This window comes from Ascaphus truei, chromosome 18, assembly GCF_040206685.1.
Source record: "Ascaphus truei isolate aAscTru1 chromosome 18, aAscTru1.hap1, whole genome shotgun sequence".
In the NCBI taxonomy this organism is placed as follows: domain Eukaryota; kingdom Metazoa; phylum Chordata; class Amphibia; order Anura; family Ascaphidae; genus Ascaphus; species Ascaphus truei.
This window is the reverse complement of record NC_134500.1, coordinates 21,448,624-21,454,623: the sequence shown is the minus strand read 5'-3', so window position 1 is coordinate 21,454,623 and position 6,000 is coordinate 21,448,624. Positions and strand designations below refer to the sequence as shown.

The following is a 6,000-nucleotide window of genomic DNA, read 5'->3' as shown; positions in this document are numbered from 1 at the left end:
GTCTTCGATTGAGACACATGCTGAAGCAGGGATCCTGAAAACCTGACCTGTCGGTGGCCCTTGAAGACTGCAGTCGCCCACCTCTGCTCTAGCACCATCAAACTTCGATTACTGGGCTTGAGGAGCCCACTGTTTGTGAAGAGTACTGTAGATATTTGGGATTTCTTTCCCCTTCATCCTTAAACTCACAAGGACACCAGATGGTAGCAGAGAGTACAACCTTTCCTGTGGGCTTCCCTCACACTTGACAGTACACTTCTCAAATGAAGTAAGAAGTCAAGCGCTGGTGGACAGAGCTGCATGGAGAGAAGCTTCCTTCTTTCCCACAGCGTGGAGTTGCCAGGGAACTGGAGGAAACCTGCATGCACTTTTTGTCTTATCAGATCTCCTCCTTCCGAAGGATTTTTTTGCTGGACTACAGGGATAAACTGACTTTTCATTGCTTTGGTTTGTGAATGGGAGAATTTGGAGGGTCTGGAAAGGATTGCAGAGACCTGGGAGCTTCGCAGGCTAATGTTTCCAACACAGGTAAATCTTCCAGATGTTAGATCTCTGCAGGCAGCACTTAAGATGGTAAGCCTGGCAGCCCAGGGAATCCTTTCTTGTAATACCTGGCGCTTGTATCCCTGTGTTTTACCTTTTCACATTAAATGCTTCTAGTACAAAGTGCAGCATAGATGGTTAGTGCTATATACAAACACACTCATACTTGGAATTGTTGATGTGAAAATAGATGTGTATTATGTGCTCTCACTGTATGATAGGGTTATAAATCTTTTAGGTGCAGTATGCAGTCTGGCTGCTACCTGAGTGTAAAGGGTTATTATCACTACCTGTGCAGGGGCATCTGCACGAAAATGTTAACCCCTTAATTCCTGGATACTTGCAAAGTGTTTGTGTGGTTATAAGTCCCTCTGGAACTGAAGCAGCTGCATTAATTGCCCAGGACATACTTGAAAACGAGAGGTAACTCTCAATGTATTACTTCCTGGTAAACATTTTATAAATAAAATAAATGAATCGCGATGTTTATCTTTTGGTTATTATTGCAATGTTTCCTTTTTGATTTTTACCTGGCGTCCTTCCGCCCCTGAGTCGTGCAGGGAAAAGCGAGTTTAATTGCTCCAGGGCTAAGGAACAGCAATAAATCCTGGGATTAAATAGCTGCCTTGCCTAGAGTTGGGCGTTCAAGGATGTCTAATTTTAAATGACGTATGAAACATCTATCTGAAAACTCTGCCAACAACCATTATACAAATCAAGGGGAGAGGAAAGAAAGGGAAACAGAGTGACAGGAAAAGTTAGTCTTCAGGTTCGTGGAAATCACAATAAAAACAGGAGTCATTCATAAAAAGGATTTTTTTCTTCTCTTAGCCAGCATACTGTACATAGTTCCAGATGTTTGATGTTCAACTTGTAACTGCTATTGGTGCAAGTTGTGATACCTTGTACTGGACTGAAATAGCAATCGGTCTCCTTGTGCATGTTTCATATGTTGGTCCATTTAAAGGTGTCACAACCTACTAAATATTTAACTCTTTGTGGGACCAATACAACTACTGACACCCTATCATTGGTCCACAGAGAATAACACTTTGCTATATTAACCTTGACAAAGCCCAAAGGACATGTGTTGTCTGTGTTATGGCTGCACTGAGTCTAGTTATTAAACACATTTATGATAGTAGCGTTGGAAATCAAATCATGTCAGTACTGCAAATGTGTTTTATAGATAGACACAAAAGCAACAATAATGTCCTTGATGTTTGCATAGCAGTTTTTAAATGGACGTGTGTCCTTCAATTTGTTCACAAATCCTTTCATTGTTGCAGACTTTTGGGGAAGGGGGGGGGGGGTTGTATTTTAAAATAATTATGGACTGTGGTGTTCATTTTTGTTTGTGAAATCTGTGTTTATTGTTTTGTTTTTCTGGGGTTTTCATTTTGTTAAAACACTGTGTTTATCAGTGTTAACGATGGAAAAATATTGATACACATTTGAATTCTGTGTTTATCTGGGCACTTTTTTCCCCCTCCAGTTTCCATGGTCCCTTTGGGTTGCTTTTGCATCCTATCTCTTGCTGGGTTGTGACGAGGTCTAATTCACTAAGAATTGGTGATTTATTTCCGTCTTTTATCGGTTTTAACAGGAAGTGGAAGATGATCAACCGGTGGTGTTTTTATTCTCTCTGTGTTTTCCTGTTAAAACCACAAACCGGAATCCCTAAACATAATCTACATTATAACTCACTGTGAAATTTTTGGATCTCTGCATAACTATTCCGTCTGTTAAATATAAGCGCTATGAATCACGAAAACAGCGCTCACGTGGACTTATGAAAAAGAGTGGGGTTTTTTTTTCTAGGATGACGGACGTTTCGGTGCCAGATGTTGAAATTTCTTGAGAGAGGTCCTCACCTGGGACAGAAACGTCGATCATCCTAGAATAAACACTTGTTTTTATAAATCCACGTGAGCGCTGTTTTCGTGATTCATATCCACAGATGGACTGTCCTTGGCGACATTGATGAACAAGAAAAGTCCACGGTGCCGGGGAGAGTGTCTATCGTGATGGGGCTTGGGAAGGGGAGAAGGTGGTGGGGTAGGCATGCTTCTGAATGGGACTCCGGGTAGCATTAATTCTTCTGTGCCGTGACGGCTGCTCATTACCCAGCAAAATCATGAAATGCTATTAAATTACAGCATTTTTGTTATCTCCCTAAAAGTGCAACAACATGTATAAATGACTGGAGAAGGAGCGCCTCGGTGCGTAACGACACTGACTCTGAAAATAACGACACTGAGTTTGAAGCAGGGGAACTTAGTTCAATTCCCGGTGTCAGCTCCTTGTGATCTTGGGCAAGTCACTTTATCTCCCTGTGATCTATGACCAAAAACATAGATTATAAGCTCATCTGGGCAGGGGCTGTGTCTGTAAAAAGTAATATGTGCTGCGTACCGCTCACTATACTGTAACTGGGAAGCGCTTTGAGCCCCATTGGGAGAAAAGTGTTAAATGAAATAAAGTTATTTATTATTATAACATTCACTGCACACTAAGCGTTGCTACATCTGTACAAGCTAAACTTGCTTTGGCATCCATGGCACCTCACCTGTTATTGAAGCGTGCGTGTTCCTTTATCGATAAAAATATAAGAGCTAAACAGAATATACATGGGGCATCTTTCCACTGGCAGGAGAAGCATGTGTTACTGTTTCTGTGTGTCCGTGTATGGATCTGCTTGGGGAGAAGATAGCCTCTTCCCCCCAGCATTTGCCCAGGTAAAACATCTTTATCAGGTACAGTAAACACTGAAAGCATGCAAACCCATACTGTAGGAGATGCACTGATTGCAATCAACATTTTTAGCATGTTAAAAGTGCAGATCATTTTACAACAGCTTAGAACAGTGAAGACACAAAATACTCTCCTTGCCTCATTTTTATAACTAAGAGCTGCTTTTGCTTCGGTTGCGCAAAGATCTTTGCAGTGTGTGTGTGTGTGTGTGTGTGTGTGTGTGTGTGTGTGTGTGTGTGTGTGTGGGGGGGGGGGCGGGGGGGGGGGGGGGAGGGAGGGGGGTATTGGGGGGGGTATTGTTAAAAAAGATTCTTTTAAGGATATTTAGCACCATTTTTAATCTGTTACTTTAGATGTGTAAAAGGTGCCGGCCAAAAATATTTAAAAGTAATTAATTTACTCTGCTTTCTTAAAGCAGCAATACATGTGAAATCATATATGTTTTTTTTTTTCTAAATACATCAGTCCTATAGTATTAGATAAGAGTGACAATTTTTATTCTACCCTTAATACCATTTTAATAGTTTTTAAAGCATCCTTTGATTTCTTATAGCAGGTTTTAACACACTTCCACAGCAGTGAAAACCCTTTGTAACACTTTCCTGTTTGTGATCATTTGTTGCCCATGTTCCCAGCAGTTTGAGCAGCCAACTGTAACAATAGATAATGTTACCTTAGTAATATAAGAATACATTGTAGCTGCTGAGTTACACTGACTGAAAGATTGATTGAAACGGAAAGGCAGCCATTGAGTGAACCCAGGGAAGCAGAATTTTGCTGAATGATCACGAGAGAATGAATCGATCGGCAGCTTAGGTAATTGGTTTTTAATAAAAGGTAATCAAAAGCGGCATATTAAACCAAAAATTCTTAAAAAATGTTTTTTTTTTTTTTAAAGTGCCGCTTGGATTGCCTCTTTAAGGTTTAATTGAAACTGAAAGGCGGCCATTATGTTAGGCACACTATCAGGATTTTTACAGATTTGTAACAGGAGCACCTAACGATTGCGAGCTTAGGTAAGAATGTAAAATAAAGATGGGAAAGTTGTATTGCTGCTTTAAATCTCCCTTACAATAAAAAAATATTTGTTTTTTATACTTACTGTGCTACACTCTTATCTGGTTAACCCATGATAGCATCATACTTACTTTTAAAATAAAAAAACAAAACAAAAGAAAAACAGTGGAGATTGACGTTAGAACTGGAGACACAAAAAGAAAATAAGGTAACTTTTTTTTAAATGTCTCCAGAGCATTAGGTTACTATGAAAACACTGACATTTAAAACATTTAAAAATAATTATATTTGTCTGATTTTTTTAAGGTTGCCAATCTCCTACATGTAACACGTTAAACATGACACTGACACTAATTCTCTTTGGTTCCAATAAAAGCACCCTAGGTCCCTAAAGTGAACACACTAAGCACCCAGCAGTCATGAACGACAAATAGTGCAAATTACAGCATCTATGTTCTCACTACAAGTGCTACATGTTTAATTATTAATTTATACAAATGTTTTACCAGGAAGTAATACATTGAGAGTTACCTCCCATTTTCAAGTATGGCCTGGACACAGAGTTATAACAATACATGGTTACATTACATGAAAAGAAGTTAGACAGTCAATTCACAGACATTTCATGGACCGATAGAGGTGGAAGATTGGGTACAGGGGATAAAAGGGCTGGTGAGTTTCAGATTGAAAGAGAGCAGTTTTAATATCACCAAATATCAGTGAATGGCAGCAAACGGCTCACACCCTTTGGCTGCACCAAAGGCTGTCCACCTTTGGGGCGACGCAGATGTAGACTGAAGACAGCAGTGAATTCAAAGTCCTTTGTCCTCTTGGCTCATTAACATTCTAGAGGGTGGGGCTGCCGAAATACAGCAGTAAGCAAATGCCGATATTAACCCTTAGCTTGCTGGATATGTGCAGAGGGGAGCTGCTTTTGGGGGGAACATGTATAAATGAAGATCCACTGTACATTGCATAACAAGGTTTATTGTAACACAATGTGTTCTTTTCAACATAGGTTTATAGATTATTATGTTTCAAAATGATTATGATGTTGAAAAAGCACAAACTAATATGTGACCTACATTGCATCAAATAACGCACTTATGTTGCAGTACTGTATATTGTCTGCAGTTCTCTCTCTATCCTTCAGGTAAAAAATGATCTCTGGTAGGGATTAGCTGACTGTGGAGCTTAGTTAATGCCCTGTATTATTGCAGTGTGACTAGCCTCAGGTGCTAGTAAAGTGTAAGAGAGACAGTAGTATCAGGATGTTTGTTACTCTTAAATATGCTTTGCCTAAGGATAACACCAGTGTCCAGCTAATGATACCTTTTATTGGATCAGCAAAAAAGCTCCTCATTCATGTTGCCCTGTATGAGATTTCAACATTGCAGAAGTCTCTTCTTCATAGAAGTAAGTCCTGTAAGCTACCGCATACGCGCTTAACACTATAATTTTGTTGTGAGCTAACAAAATGCAAAAGAAAATACAATTTCTCCTGTTCCACAGAGGATGCTAGAACCGTAGGAAACACAATTTAGAGGTTATGGGACTAATTCTTTGTGGCCTATTCACTAAACTTCGATAAGTTCAGGGCATTATTGAGCGGGTTTGCATGTTCTTACCGCACTATAAGAAAGTTGTGTAAAAACGGTATTCACTAAGAAAAATCGCAAGTTTTTT

The 6,000-nt window shown here is 39.6% G+C and overlaps 1 protein-coding gene across 3 annotated transcripts in view; it reads left to right on the top strand.

The window, feature by feature from the left end:
* The first annotated feature begins 241 nt into the window (after positions 1–241).
* THSD4 (thrombospondin type 1 domain containing 4) overlaps positions 242–6,000 on the top strand; it is a 531,228-nt gene continuing 525,469 nt past the window's right edge. For 2 of the 3 annotated variants that reach the window (XM_075575821.1, XM_075575822.1), the window contains exon 1: positions 242–528. The gene's annotated coding sequence lies outside the window, so the exon portion shown is untranslated. The remainder of the gene's footprint in view (positions 529–6,000) is intronic. The other variant, XM_075575820.1, reaches the window with a different exon arrangement.